This window comes from Bombus huntii, chromosome 18 (genome assembly GCF_024542735.1).
Source record: "Bombus huntii isolate Logan2020A chromosome 18, iyBomHunt1.1, whole genome shotgun sequence".
NCBI lineage: Eukaryota > Metazoa > Arthropoda > Insecta > Hymenoptera > Apidae > Bombus > Bombus huntii.
Window position 1 is genome coordinate 3,933,999 of NC_066255.1, and position 16,488 is coordinate 3,950,486.

General features: G+C 39.6%; 1 protein-coding gene across 9 annotated transcripts in view; it reads right to left on the reverse strand.

Moving 5' to 3' along the window:
• LOC126875479 (cardioacceleratory peptide receptor) overlaps window positions 1-16,488 on the reverse strand; it is a 39,512-nt gene that overhangs the window by 15,107 nt on the left and 7,917 nt on the right. Inside the window, exon 1 of one of the 9 annotated variants that reach the window (XM_050638428.1) lies at window positions 161-1,321. The exons of the other annotated variants lie outside the window; for them this stretch is intronic. The gene's annotated coding sequence lies outside the window, so the exon portion shown is untranslated. Of the gene's footprint in view, window positions 1-160; window positions 1,322-16,488 lie in introns of those variants that run through there. 9 annotated transcript variants of the gene reach the window in all.

Here is a 16,488-nt window from a genome sequence, read left to right on the forward strand (position 1 = left end):
GGCTTATGTTTCTGATATTATACAAAAAGCGGAATTTAAAAGAATATTTTCGAGGTTGGCTTGTTGTTATAGCGAAAAAATGGAAAAATTTGTATAATTACAGCGATACTCTAAAGACACATCAATGTTAGATTATAATATGTTGGGTGATATTACGTACATTATATTATTGGTAACAACAGGCTGTCCTATGTGCTCGTTTGTAATTCTCGTCAATTAGGATATCGACTCACTTTAATGCAAAAGGGATTCAGCGTATGTCAGTTCGGAGAGCGATCTAAATTCCGATTCTGCAAAATTGAATTCACGTTTATCGATAAAAAGTCGAAAGCGAGAAAAAATTGAAACAGAATTCCATCTTTCCGCACCGTTTCTTTTCCATGCTTGAAATTGCAACTGCAAATTTCCCTTATCCGGATGTTCAGTGTTAAATTTTGGAACCGTGGTACTCACCAGAGACTTAAAAATTATCGCAAATATTAAATATAATAACGCTGGAGTTTCCAATCGATTTCCATTGGATATTATAAATTCTTCGCGATTGGATTAAGAAGGAAATTATGTAACAGAGTGGAAAGCAGGTGTACCAAACGACGCCAGAAATCTCGCGGAATATATTAAAATGTGATTTATCAACGTGGACGTGTCTTCTCCTCTCTATTTCTCAGCCCCGTTATATCTTTCTTCCACGGAACGTCTTCTTCTATAAAGCTAATCTGGGATGAAGTAGATATATCGATTGTCGCAGGTCTTGTTCTTGTTCCTCTTTTCCGCGGGTATTTCAGTAAGATTTTATTGCGATCGCTGCAGACGTGGAAATTTACTTCGTTTCTCCCTGGGTGATACTATTTAGGAAGAAATGTTCTTCGGCTTTTGCGAGACATTTGTCGGGAAGCTCCCTCGACGTGCGTGAGATTTATATTACGAGAGGTCGCAAAGTGCCACGAAGAGGTAAATTCGATTCGCATCTCGTATCGCAGTACGTACGTGTCTTATTCGAGCTGTCCCTCTCGTTTCTAAAGCGAAAAAGAGAAATACGTGAACATTAGTCTCACTTTATACGACGGCCGTTTCTCTTATTAACACCTCATGTTCTAATATCGAGCTGCCTTCGTGGCGTTGATTGTGAATTACGTTCCATTTGAAATAAAAATGTAAAATTACATTTTTACTCATAGGGCCTCATAAGGCAGGGAGATAGCGTACCATTTAAATCTTCGTTTGTTAGTTTCATAAATATTCTTTGATACGAGTTGAGCGTGACATTGTTCTTCTTTTTTCTTTATATGAAATTTTACTATTGCAGACAAGACGGCCAAATATTTAAACGCGAACAGTAGCCTGCACGGAACAAAGCAATGCTATGTCGATATCGGTAAAAATGAAAACGAGTAAACGGACGCGATGAGCGGATTATTTTATTGAATTTTGGGCATTCTGCGGTGTAACTGATCGTAACAGGAAACTCTCGAGAGCGAGTTTTGGTTGTTTGGAAATGAAATTTCCGTGAAAACGAAATGGTAAACCTAGGGTGAAACAGATATTCGGTGGAAACGCGATGAAAAGTTTGTTATTTAACTTGCGTCAACTATCCGTCGAGTAAGACGAAGAAAGTATCCCAGCCAGTAACGCACTCGTTACCCTCGAAAAATCTGATGAAACGACAATGCTCCCTAGCTCTCTTGTTCATCCAGAGAAATTGAAACGAAAAGTCAGTCGTTGACCTCTGTTCACGTGGGAGGAAATTCTCGTCGTTCCCTTCCCGACCATTTTCCAACGCGAGCCTCTGAATTGCTTCGTTACAGGCATAATCGCGATAGACCCTTGCGAGTAAATGTTTTTCATCCTTGTTTAGCAATTTATGCAACCTCTTACTTTGTTACTTTGGTGGTTGTAATTTAAAACTATTTAAAATAAAGTACACGCGATAAGAGACACGAGCAGAGTTCAAAGAACGAGAGTATCTCGTTTAGCAGGAAATATCAAGATTTAAGCGTTTATATTATTCGGTAAGATTTTAACGTGACCAGGTATTAAGTCGGACATACTGGAAATCTACGAACATCGAACTGATAATACAAATTGAAAATACGAAAACATAAAATTTTCTCGTCCAACGAATAAAGTACGAGTAATTTCGCAAGTTCTTATTCAAGAAGCCACTTTTTCTTTTATCGTGTCTTTCTATTTTTATGCTGTATATTATATAATATAATTATTTGTTGTATCAAAAGCATGTTTGTCATAGGAGAAGTATACTGCAACGTACTATGTACGAACTAAATACTTTTCTGTCGGACAGTACCGTCGCAATGGTTGAAATTCTCCGATTGTAATTAAAGTTCTATTTCGTTTAATTTCCAATTGCAAATTGTAATCGATCACAGTTACACTCGATTAGCATCTTCACGATGGTGGTGTTTGAGCGTGGGTCGCTCTCCTTTAAGCGATAAAACTGCAAAGTTCAGTCAGTCGAGAGACGATAACTCCATTGCAGCCATGGATCTTTTTTTTGTAAAACATGGTCCCATAAAATGCACCAACGTTATGCTTCGCGTCAAATACATCCCTTTGGTACTGACTTTTCTCCGTTCCTATTAATCGGAGCGACAACGAATTTTAATCAAGTTAATGGAAAAGAAGGCTTTTCCAGTCGTTCCTCTATAATTTATGTACTTTCTTTCAATTTCCATCCTACTTTTCGTCCGATTTTCATTTTGGTTTACGCAATCTTTTTTTCTCACGTGCGTTCGTTCCTCCAATCGTAAATCGTAAATTGCGGCAAGCGGTTTTTGCTCAGCGGAGAGGCGCTCGGTTGCTCTTTAAAAATCGCGCTTCTAACGATCGAGAATGGCAACAAGAAATCTCTCTGATCTCATTTGGCCGCCGCCGTTTCTCCCTCGAGTCGTAAAGATTTAAAAAGTTTTTTCGCGTGCCGCCATACTCCTCGGCGCGGTACAGAAAAGCAGTAAAATCAACGTTCACAGAAACCAAAGACTTTTCTTTTGCGTAACCGCGTACACGTTGCCGCGTTTCAGATTATTCGTAAAAGTTCATTTTCGTTTCACTTGGACTCGTCGTCGGGCAGAAAAATTAAGCAGTTCCGCGCAAGCTACGTTAAATTAACCATCAAGCGAATTACTCCGTATCACGGACAATTATTCACACGGATTAAATTGAAATAAAATTTTTGCAGTTCCAAGCGTATAATATATAATAAATATAGTTTTAATCCAGTTGAATAAATGATAATAAATAACAATAAATAATAGTTGTTATAACAAGTAACTCGTAACACTTACTTTAATCGTAAAAGTAATCGTAATTCGAGTTCAATCGCGTGAAACTTTATAGGAACGTTTTTGTCGTTTCGTGCGCTCATATCGAGGATATGTGTACACTTTATGAAATACGCTTTCGCTACGCACCCTGACTTGCTTGCCCATTAAGGCTCGGCTAGAAAGATGGTTGTCTGAAAACTTTTGTAGGCTACAGCAGTTGCGAACTCTTTGGGGATACGAGAAAACGTAACAAGATCGAGTTTCGAAGAAAGAACGCTTTCTGCTTTTTCAAAACCACTTTACATCCATTCACTATTGCAGAAAAACAAAATGTTTCTTTCGCCTTCGTTTAAGCTAGTCGTACTAACGACGACACGTGCGAGCTCGAAATTCATTTTTCGAAATAGAATATCTGGTTTTGGTTACTATGGAGCTCGCAATCACAAGCTGTGTGCACTATTTCGGAAATGGCAAAAGGGCTGTTATCTAATCCGTGCTTTCATCGTGCTCTGCTTTCAACGATCGTTCGATCTCTCTCAGTTCGTATCACGAGATACGTAGAATCAAGTGACAGAAACGTATTAAAATGAAAACGAAACGTGACCGCGAATTTGCGATGAAAGTAAATTAATCGAGACGATTGGAAATTTCGTGGCAAGTGCATTTCCATTCAAATCGTATCGTTCGTATCCAACGTTCGAGATATTTCATGAAATTTATTTTTAATTTTACATAATAATTTTATCGACAAGTTATTTGAAAAGGAAAAACTATCTCGTTACATTGTCTAGCCTCGTAATCTTACGAGAGAACTACAGTAACCGGATAGTTCCGTATTTTTTTAAACATTGCTTACGGTTTACAAGAAACCTCGAGAGAAGTACAGGGTGAAAACACCCCTTAAAGGTGGACAGATGTTTCCCTATACCCGTTAGGTGATATTTTCTCGCGTATTTTTCAGGCTAGGAATTTAGATGTAAGAAGAAGAGACTACCGACGTCTGATGTTTTACGAAGATAAAAACTTTTGGATGTTTGCAGGTAAACAACGAAACTGCCAAGAGTTATAGATTACGCTATAGAGATGATCTCGCACGCGAAGTATGTTATTTCCTCGTCGATCGCTAAACTTTGAAACTTCCGGAATTCGGAGTTATGTACGCGTGCCGGTGATTGCATAATATACATCGCATAGATACAAGCATAATTACAAAACGTTTGGATAATGATGAACGCGATGAGGATATTTCATTATCGACAAATCCTGTTTTGAATTCTCAATTATTTGTATATGTGATAATTTAGATGGCTCCTCCGGACAAAGTTTAAATTATTACAAATTAATTTAATTTAATTTAATTTAATTTAGAAGAAATAATTAAAACGCTGTTCGGATGTTGATATTTCTCTCCTGATATTTTCAAATTAAATCTAGAAATTTTTGATAAATCTCGTTTTAACGAAAACAAAAATTTTATGTATTTTCTTTTTTTTCCCTCCATAAAGTAAATGTCCGTCAAAAATCTCGTCAAAAATTCAGATTTATTAGAAATCTGCCTGATACCAGATGCTAGGAAATTTGCATTCGTAAAAAAATTCTCTTCGTGCAGAAAATACAATTGGACGCGCGTCATTATATAAAATCGGTAATCAGATCGTGGGTTCGCTTCAGTTATTCCGTATTCCTGCAGACCCTGTCCGTTCCGGCAATATTCTGTCCTCAGTGGAACAAGATAGTTTTTTTCACGATGATCAGAACGCAATCAGGATAAGAGGAATTTATTTCGTAGCATTTCTTTTAACGAAGTGGATAAAATCCATCGATAGTTCTTTTATGAATCTCGTGGCGATATTTCGAAATCGGAATTTAGAAAACAATTCAAATTTGATAAATCAAACGCGAGGTTTTTCCTCTTTCCATTGGTATAACGTACGATATTAACTATGCAACGCTCTATGCAAAGTTGTAAAGAAACTTCTGTCGAACACAGGGAGGTATACATGCAAATCGAAGGCGACGCGACGCGTCGGCGTCGCGGAGAATCGACCATTCGCTGTTCCATATAAGAACTACCTCCATAAAAAAAATATAATCTGGGGTAATAAGAAAACGATAACACGGTTGACTTTATCGCTTCGTAAACTATCGAATCGTTATGCGGCATTTTGGCAGATATAAATATTCAAAAAGCAGAAATTGGCTGGCAGGACAGCGAGCTCGTCGAATAAGAGATCCCTCGATCATCTTGAATACGATGTAACACGGTCGATTCTTCGTCGATTATCCGAAACTCGAAGACAACTAACTTTGGTAACAAGAAAGATCCAGGAGGACGCTTATATTCATATAGGTTCCGGTCGATCGTGATTAATCCAAAATCAATGACTGTCCGCGAAGAGGGGGTGCAATGTCACGTCGAAGGTCCAGGCTGCGTGGATAAACAAGTAAATAAAGAAGTTTCTGCTACGACGAGGCAGAAGGGGACGTCGTATTTTTAGATATCTGTCTAGGGATGTATACATCGAGATCGGGGAAATTTTTCCGGCACGGGCAACCCCTGGTATCTCGGTTTTAGTCACGAATCGAGCGAAACTGGCGGACAAAAAGCTGGAGAAACGAGCGTGATACAGCATCGAGGGCTGGTAGGCACTTTCCTAACGAAAAGGGTTTGCCAAGATGTGGCGAAGAAATACGACCCTACTTAGCTTCCAGATCGAAGCGGACCACTTTTTCCTTCGCGTTTTCTCGGATGTATTCTTGGCGCGGCGGGTGTCGCCAACGATTTATAACAACGCTAGTGACGATCGATCAGTGATTTAACGGGACGGAAGGTAAAACCCGATGGAATTTCGTTGATTTTGTCCGAAGCCCAGACTACGAAGCACAAAGAGTTTTGCATTCTGCTATAAAGAATCTGATAAAAGACGCTTTAGCGGAAAATAAAGGTTTGTGCGAACGATTATTGTAGTCATTATATTTACAATCGCGCCTCGGCACTATCGAACCTGCGTCGTGAACGATATGTCGCTTCTTCCGAAAACGTTAACGAGGGAACCAACGTGTTCTTCGAGTAATAGTAACAATCAACTTACGATATAATTGAATTCAGCGAGAGAGAGAGAGCGAAGTGCAATCTCGAAAGCGTTGCAGCGAAGCAAGCTGAAATCAAAAAAGGATCAAGAGTAGCGCGAATCGATGCCGTACGATCCCTGTGGGAGCAATAAATCGCAAACGGGATTCCTCGCGATTTCTTCTGGCCACATATGTGCAGGTGTCTATGAATTTTATTATAGTCGAATTCCAAGAACTCGAACCATGTTCGATAACGTGCTATTATCAAGATTCTACGATCCAGCTAATTATAAGTTGCAATTTAAAGTTATCCTCTTCTCATAATCGAGATCGTTAGAGAAATTCTTCGTCTGATATTTACGCATAAAAGGTATGGCAAAGAAAAGATCAAATTTCAACTCTCGTCTAGTCTATTAAACTTATTCTAATTTCATTTCATTATAAAGTCTTCGCTATAATTGAAACTAAACTCTTAAAATGTAATTTCCGACTATGGGTCTTTATTATAGGCGAGAATCTCTTTCGACGACTTTGTCATCGAACGACCGTTATTTTCTCGAATAGAGAGGAATAATCTGCGTCTGACACGGACGAATGAACGCAGTCTTTTTTAACGCGATGATTTACTTTTAGTTCGTAGAAATAGTAGACGTACTCGGCGTATAATAGAATAACAAAATAAATGGGAAAGAAACAGGAAAGAATATTTACGACAGGAGCGACGCGTAAAAAATTTGCCACCAAGTCCATATAATATCCAATGTCTTCGCTTTAACAATATCTCATCTGTTACAAAAGCGCACAATAGAAATGCACACTGCACGAAGCTTCGAATAATATTAATATTGTGTTTCAACGAGAAATAAGATACGCGATAATACTCTTCAGAGACATTTAACATTCGCTATTGAATCAGCGTGGAACGTTCAAAATGAACGACGTTTGTATTCTAGCAATAGCACTTGCTGTTTCATCCCTTATTAATACGTACGGACAAATGTTTATACTACAAGATATCGAAACACGATGAAGTGTAAAACAAGAAGCCGGGGCCGAGAAGACGAAGACAATGAAGGGAAGATTGAATTTTGTGTTTGTACTGGGAACGGGGTAAAACGCGCGATGCCCGTGAAGCGGCTCACCTTCCACCGGAAGACAACTTCCGCCTCTGTTCGGCATGTAATATTCCCCCGAAGAACTTTCACAGGATTTGTGACCTGCTGGAATATCGATTTAATAAAACTGTTACGGTGTCAACGCACATATTCCCACCAAAAGTCTTACTTACGTCAGAAGACAAACTTTAAAGTGCTGTACAGACCGGGAAATGGTTTAATGGCAGATTTGCAAGTAGAAGAAGGATGTGACTTTAGAAATTTTCCTAGAATGTGAAAAATCCACTTTGAAGAAATGTTTAACCGTCGTTACTAAAGACGTTAATCGATATTAACCATCGTTTATCGACTAAACTTTGATGTAAAAGGAAATCGGATAAATTACACCTGTTCGATGGATTCGCGAAATCCGCCTCTAAGTTATTGCGATACAACCGTGAATTCCCTCCATCGACGGGTTGAACGTACGAGGATAAGAAATGCTGTAATCTTGAAAATTCCAGCCTGTCCTTGCAGAAAAGTAGCGGTCATATATCAGTCGGCCGTTAAGATTACACGGCGCGTGCATCGATCGGCTTGCTGAAAATTATAGTGATTGCTCGGGCGGGGTGCGGGAAACGCGTCGTTCCGCGTATTACGTATTCTCTGTTCGTCGCGACACTTTAGTAAATGCGAACCGACGATCCGTTCCAGGCAAATTCGGTGTACAGTCTGGGAACGTTACCCGGCTTCGTACCGTTCTGTCCCGAGGGAGGCTAATGAGTTTCAAAGTAGCACGGAATTTAATAATGTCAAATCTGAAGATCTCCCGACTAATACAGCGAATTTTCGATTAAATCACACGTTGCTCGATCCACGCTGTTTACCGTATAATAATATCGTAAAATAATTTTCGATTGTAACGAAATTTTACGCGTGTTCGCCTCGATATTATATATATCGCGCCGTTCCTGTAACTTTATGTCGATCATCAATATAAAAAAAAAAACCGTGGTAGCCGATCGTTTGAATAATTATTTTAGACCCTACGAACATATCTAAAGCAAATTTATGTCTCCTTTCTTCTTTCTTTTTGACAGTATTAATTCATTCGAATTCATAAATCATATTTCATATGCAATTAATTTAAAGGTCCTGTGGAAACGTGTTCTATCAATTTGTTAGTAATTATTTCGAAATGACGAGAGCACAAGATATCCGCTGGCCAAAAATGGAACCGTCATTATAGTTACGACGATTATTAACAAGTAGGTTGGAATAGCGAACGTTTGTAAATCATAGCCACATAACACGCGGATGTCACGTAACGTGACTCTCGATGACTAGTCGAAGTGGCAGTCGGTTAATAGCGCTTTTGTTACATCACAGTCGTCGAAGTTTCCCGCATCGATGCGATCGTTCGAAACGCGTCGATTCAATGACTGCTCCGGTATGTCTGTCTATCTCCGGTAAAACGTGGCTGACGATTTTACATTACATTTGGCAGATTAAACTACGAATTAGCTGGAGTTTCGTTGTCAATTACTCGTGTGACTTTTTTCGGATAATTTAAAGTTTCGGAAATATCACGACGACGATCATCTCGATGACGTAGCACTTTCGAAGAACGATCTGCTAAGACATTGGAAATGCCCACGTTGTCGACATGATCAGCTTGATCCGATCTTTCGCGAAGCAAAGATGACAGAATTCCTAAAGTAAATTGATTGACCAACGCGAACACTATTATTTTCTCCGAAGATTCAAGGAAAGGCCAACATCGCATCGTGATTCTTTTTCGTCTAGTAAACAAGCTGAAATTTTCGTATCTTGGACAAGATTGTCACGTACTGTATTATTATCTGTCGTTGAGACTCTCGTTTCTTTCTGTTATATAAATTTACAATAGCGGCGAACGAAAATTATTCGTTTCTTTTCAGAGACAGTCTCGTTAAAGTTTATCGCTAAAATTATTTGTTCAAGCCGTGGACAAATGTATTACTCGGTTTCACGATCGTGTGACAATTTCTCACGCGCGACGAAACAATTAATCGTCATTGATACGCATTCGACGATACGTTGGTGCTTTAGTCGCTGCCAGAATCGATAGACATCAATAGCAACACGTGGTTGTCGCTACGTTCCGACAGCGGCAATCCGGCACGATTCGATAGGAAATTTTTGAAAAGAGAGATACCGTTTTAATAACGATTCTAAAGGCTAACTGAAAGAATTTGAAATTGTATTATCCAGGTGGGCGGAACAAAGCGAACCCAACGTACGTAAATAGAGCGAATCCAGAAGTAAAATATCGCGATAAAATACACGTAAAAATTTAACACATGTATATACATGTATGCATAAAGAAAGGATGTATGGGATGAATTTGCAATCTGAAAGTGTGCGCTATTAAAACATGGATTAAAAATCAGATTTACGGTTTTAATACAAGGGCTTCGAGTTTTAAAATTGTACCCCGTGCATAGCCGAGATAACTGCAAGACGTTTGACTCGAAGAAAAACACGAACGAAATTGGGCCGTTGGTAATTCGATAACGAGCCAATTGAATTTGTGACACGTTCGTCCAACGACCGCTACCGAACTCGTAAGTTTAGACGTAGATTACAGGGTGGTTTAGCGGCCAGCGAGAAACCATTAATTTCCGTCCGCAAAATCACCAAGTCCTCTGAGCGACCGTGTAATTAATTTTATCGCCATCGTCTGCCCAACCGAAGCATTTATCGCGACCAGATTAACTCGCATTACTCTTGACTTACGATTCGCGTTACCTCGATCCGTTTGATCTTCGGACATCGCGAAACGAACAACATTCGACGCAAATCGAATAGGATTCGAAGACGGAATTCAAGTATTTCCAAGAAACTCCAGAAAGCAATCAGGCACGAATAGTTTCTACGGTCGTTCGCCGAACTATAATGTTTAAACATTTATACAAATGTTTCACGATATGTATATTATATATTTTATACGAAACCTTATGAAATTTTATTAACGCTGTAATAACAGATGTCTCTATCATTGTCGTATTGGTAAAATATGAAATATGATACGATATGAATTTCAAATTGTATACATTTGTTTATAATTGATATAGAGAGATACGATTGCACGTAGATTACAGAATATTTATTGCGAATATACACGTAACAACGAATTCATATATAGACACGAATAATGATTTTAAATAATCTGTGCTAAAGATGGTTCCATCAAATATCGTGATTTTCCAATATTGCGAACGATCGATCATGTTCAGATTCTTTGGTGATCTTTCAAAGTATTAAACACGTTGCAAACTTCTATATATTTCCATATACAATATCCAGATTCGTTGACAATTTGAACAATACGATCACGACGATCGCGTCTTATTACAGAGTGAATGAATAATTTCGTATAACGCGAATGATAAATACATAAAAATGTTCTGTTATATCTCTAGATATTCTCGCGAGTCGTCGTATATGAAGCTGTAATCGTCTTTATTCGATACGAGACGACAAAACTGTAAAATAAACCGTAAAATGATACATAACAGTCGTCCAAGTGTTTATTCGAAATTCGTGCTCCATTTCAGCTGTAGTGTCATTCGTTTTATGTTACTCGCGCGCGTTTCAATCCATAAACGATAGGTCTCGACTTCTCTGAATATCGATGCTACCGAAGAAATAGGGAGCGAACCATGTGATCACGCATAATCACGCTTGACGAAATGCCACGATAATAAATTTCCGTGCCATCGATCGAAAATGAATATATATCGATAAATTACCCTTCCTATGGATTCAGCACAATTCGCCGTGTAAACGTGAATGCATATTTTTCGTAGTAAAATCACGCTAGGATTTAAAAAGCGTCGTAAACTATGCCGTTTAGTTCGCTAAATCGTTGAGAGGAAAAACAATCTACTCGAACAATAAAACAGTAAACATATTCTATTGTTTACTGTTTTGTATGTACTTGTGCGAAATGCACGAAAGGCGACGCGTCATTAAGTTTCTTAAAAATAAACAGAGAAACGTAAGTTTGCGCGTGCGTTGCGCAAAACGCACGTTAATAAAGCTGCATCTTCTATTTGTTTTTCTTCCGTTGCTCGTTTTTGAAAATTATGCCAATTCACTTAGGTCTATTGCATACGACGATATATAACGAATTCTTTTTTCTCTGATAAAGATCAAACGTAGGAAGAAGAACGGCCACATAACGCGATATTTACGATATTTAAATTCAGTGCGAATGCGAAGGCGAGCGTCGAGGCACATAAAATTAGACTTCTAGTCGTCGTATTAAAAATAATGCGCGCATGTAGCGAGTGCACCGTGGACAGCCGAGTAAGAAAATATGCTTTTGTAAATGATAAACGTCCGTGTTATCGGTAATTCGTGCACGCGTTATTAGTTAGCCGTCACGGTAACGAATGAGCTTGTTTCCTACGAAAAGTAGTTTGACCGCCAACGACTATTATCGGCGTAAAAAAGACAATAATTGAAGAATCCACGTCATCGGATCCACGCCAGTCCTTGAACAACGTAGCCACGTACAAATAATAATAAAATTCGAGCATTTTGCTCGCGGATAATCGATACGTCATTTATCCTATTCGTCTATTTATAAAATTCTATGTTCGAAGCCACCTTGGATGAAAATAGAAATAAAAAGTGATCGAAACAATTCCTTAGCGAATTAACTGGGCGAAGTTAGAGCAACGCGATTCCGCTATCAAATAATCGAACTAGCTGATAAGGAATAGATAGCGCGAAGGAAAATATATGGCTTAGGGCGTAGATGAAAGCCGTGTCTTCTTTTTTCCCCTGCGTCTTAAGCGGCACTGCGATCCTCCAAGTTTTCTCCCGGCGATCGTAAACAACTCCATCGTGGTCTTCTATCTTCGGGATCACCAGAATATCCAGACGTGGTCTAAACCCGTAAAAACAACTTCGGGTCTCTGTGTTTCCATGGTTATAATGCATCGCAACTTTATTAGATACTTTTGCAATCTTCTCTTATCGATAGCGGCCGAATCATATCTTTTTCACGACGTGTCAAACGCGTCGATATTCTTCTCCTCGATGACTTCGTTTTTTGTCTTCCACTTCTCATTTTCGTTGTATCGCACGGTGTTTCGTATGTTCTATTACGCATCTTCGTTACGTAGAATAACGTTTTTCGAGCAGTGGACTTATCGTTCACGCAACAATTTAGCCTGGAACCTACGAAATGCTCCAAGCTTCCATAAAAGTATGTCGGTTCGTTGCCAATTCGTTAACCTGGAATATTCGGTCTAATTCTATATACTTTTGTACATAAAAGCACACAACTCCTATTCAGCTTCGTTACGAGATTTTTATAACAATGTGAATCACCTACGTTGTGAATCGTCTGCCTATGTTGCTATTATCTAAAAACACGAACAATATTTGTCGAACGCAAACGTAGGATGTTTATTGAAAATGTTGGCACGTTGTTGGTGGACCAACAATTCAACTAGGGAAACAATGTATTTACCACGTTCTGTTGGAGTTGCATTTAATTAAGAAAGTTCCCGTCCTAATATGTACATCATCGTGCCCGTATAACTTTCATGACTCGTAAATGTTTACCTAGTAATTTTATCGTCGATCGAACAGTGGTCGCCTGGTTCGACTTTACTCCGGTGGCCAGACTCGGCCACCAAGTTTCCATTCTTATCGATGTCTTAAAACCTACATAAAATGCATAAAAACGTACCAAGACGCGTAAAGATTCGTAATACGTCGAGTATACTCGTCGAGCATTTGCTAGACGAGAGGATGGCCGATGTTCAAACTAATTGCAAATGAAACGTCGAATCGAGTCAAAGTATCGACTAGATCCCACGGTAGTAATCCCACTCTTTAGATACTTTTAGAGTATAAGTCGTACGCTTAAACTTAAAGAAAAGTCGGCGAATCGCGCGTCGTTGGTAAAACTGAAGCGTCGAAGCCCCCGGTCGGACGATTGATTTCACAGTCAGCGAAATAAATTGGCGGCCGGATCGTAAAAAATGGAAGAGGAAAAAGTTTTGTTTCGTGGCCAATATCGCAGCTACGATTTATAATTTGCGAGAACAGAAATTTCGAATCGTCAGTTTCGTAAGTCCCTTCCAGCTACGCTGCGTATCGCTTTTCTTACAAATTTCCTTGCTATGATGTTCATGACTGTGTGGTAATATAATTCGGTCATAATCGTGCGCAAGGGCTGTTCATCTTGCACAATATTTTAGGAAAGGAACAGTATTTTACGAAAGACTGGTTGTTTTGTGCGTAATCAACTGGCAAAAATTGGGGGCTACGGTAATTGCGTCCGTACTCGGAACAAGCTTTAAATTCCAGTTAATGGTGAGAGGCGGAAAGAGACCAAACTCAGCAGGTAGGTTCAATAGCGAAATAACACGATTCTACTATTTCCAGTTGTAAAGACCTTTTACATAAACGACTCACGCGAAAGTATAGCAAAAGAAAAAAGATATTTCCATCATTTGGCATTTCGAAGAAGATGATAAATCGTTCGAAATATCGTTCCACATACGTACAATACGTACAATACGTATAATGCAATTTCATTTAGTTGAATCTGATGGAGGGCAAACAATTTATAAACTACCTGCTGTTAACAGTTTATAACTATACAAGGTGGTGAAAAAATGTGAAAAAAATTCATGTTTCTTCATCCGAAGCTTCGTTTTCGAGACAATCGACTTTGAGGATTTAACAAATATACTTTAACCTGGTTAATTTCGATGCGAACAAGAGTAAATAATCGACAGAGGGTTGATCTACATTCGAAAATAAGTGAAAAACGTAGAATAAAATTCTTTCGTAAGAAGCTTCGTGCTTTTCGAGAAAAATAAATTTGAAAACGTATACCAGACCAGCTCGTAATTAAACATATTTAAACTTTATCTTCTTGAAAACGAAACCTGAAACGAATTTTTTGCTTATTTTCACGTGTATAATAACCGCCTGTTAACTCGTACGCTATCTCGTCGGTATTTAACCAAGCTAAAGTATACGTCATGAATTTGCGAACTCGATTTTTTCAGAAACCGAGCGACGTATGAAAACATTTTGTTCTATATTTGCGATTTGTGTGTACGCTCTGTATATATCATATAATTCGGAATTCGCTAAATTATATTTTCATAATAGCAATGTGTCGTCACATTCAAGATTACCATTTCGATGAATGGAGACTTGAGATAAATGGAATTTCGACGCAGTCTCTGAACTGTTCATATATCTCGTTCCCAAAGATAGTATTTGAATAAAAACCGCTGGTCAACAACTGCTGACTAAAGAAACCAACTTATATCAACGATTCGACGACACAACGTTCCTCAACGTTGAACGATTCAAGGATTTAACTTTGTGTTTCTACGATTCCACGTCCGTCCGTTCTCTCGCGCTATGTAATTCCGTCTTTTCCGTTTCCTCCTTTATCGAAGAGTCATTTTTCAACGCCCGTTTCCCCAACGACGAGATTAGCCATCCTCGATTTGATAACGCCTCGGATAGCGTTTTCGTTTCCATTACAACTCATATGCACGTACAAAAGACGAGGATACGACAAATAGGAAACAATAGGAAGATGTTCGACTAGAAGCGACAGATGGATCAAGAATTTTCCACGTCTTTTGCGGAATCGTGTTGCGAGCTTAATTTTATCGCCCGTCCGTTTCCAGCATCGCGTCAATGACCCCCTTCCTCCCTCGTTCCTTCTCCCACCTTCTTTGATTCTTTCGTCCTCTCTTTTACCGCGAACGCGCATTCCTAGTAAAAATAAGCGAGTTCCCATGTGGCGGGGTTTCTGCAATCAACGGCCAGTCGGTGGTGCGAAACGAGGCAACTCGTCGAGGCGATGCTTTTACAAAGCGGTCGCGCGACTCGCATCGGTTAGCCCTGCACGTTCGCGGAAAGGAGGCAAGAAGCGGGTAGGTGACGGGACGAGATCGCAAACAGCCAGGAAATCACCGCGCGGACACCGAATACCGACGCTTTTAAATTGATCGACGCGTCCCAAGGGACTAACGATCGAGACACACGCGCCGCGTCCCTCTTCTCCGTCGAAACAGTCGATAAGACTTTGTTTGCAAACGAGGAATTTGTCGGATACGAGTTCTGTTTTCATCGACTCTTCCGAGAAAGATAAACGATTAAATTTTCCTCCTTTTTTCCCCCAGGATCGTGCAAATATAAAAAGCTTTGGATGAGACTGATATCGAGCGTATGTACTTTGCTGCGACGATTTCGCTTTGCTGTTTCCTCAAACCTATCCTTTTTATCGTTTAGAGCGACGGAAGTTTGACAAACGTTGAAAACGAAGCTCGTTTCGAGGATCAAACAAACCAACGAGGTACTCGGCAAAAAGTAACGTCGTGATAAAAACGCTGTATGTTTCTGGTTGACTCTTCTTCCGAAAATTTTCGTCCGCTGGCAGCGAACGTGTTTAAAAAGATCCGTCGGGTAACGATAGATCAATCTACTTAATTTCCCTCGCGTTGATCTGTGGAACGTACTCCCACGCTGCGTCACATGTCTCCTGTAACATCTTGTAGCGATTTACGCGACCCAATAAGAATCGTCCGGGTTGGTCGTTTCGTCGCATGTCCTTACGCGTGCAACGAAAATCGTTAGTTCGTTTGAGTGGCGTTCGTTCAGGAAGTAAACGGCTCGCGTGCGATTTTTTAGGCGGGCGTGAGACACGTGTCAAGGAAACGAGTAGAAACAGAACAGGTGACAAGAGGTGACAGGAGGTAGGCTCGGCACCGACGAATTAACGTACAGATCGGACAGGCGCCCGTTTTAATTCGATCGTCGACGTTTCGTCGTGTTTTGGCTAGCTGGCTGACAACCCTCTTACGTGCCGTACGGTGCTCCATGAAATTTAATATGCGTCGATTCTCTTTCGAAATTTAGCCGGGAATAGAGCCTAGAGAAATACGACTTCCGAATAGTGGAATCGCAATTATCGGCGGACAGCGGCATTTTCTCGGTTCGTAAAT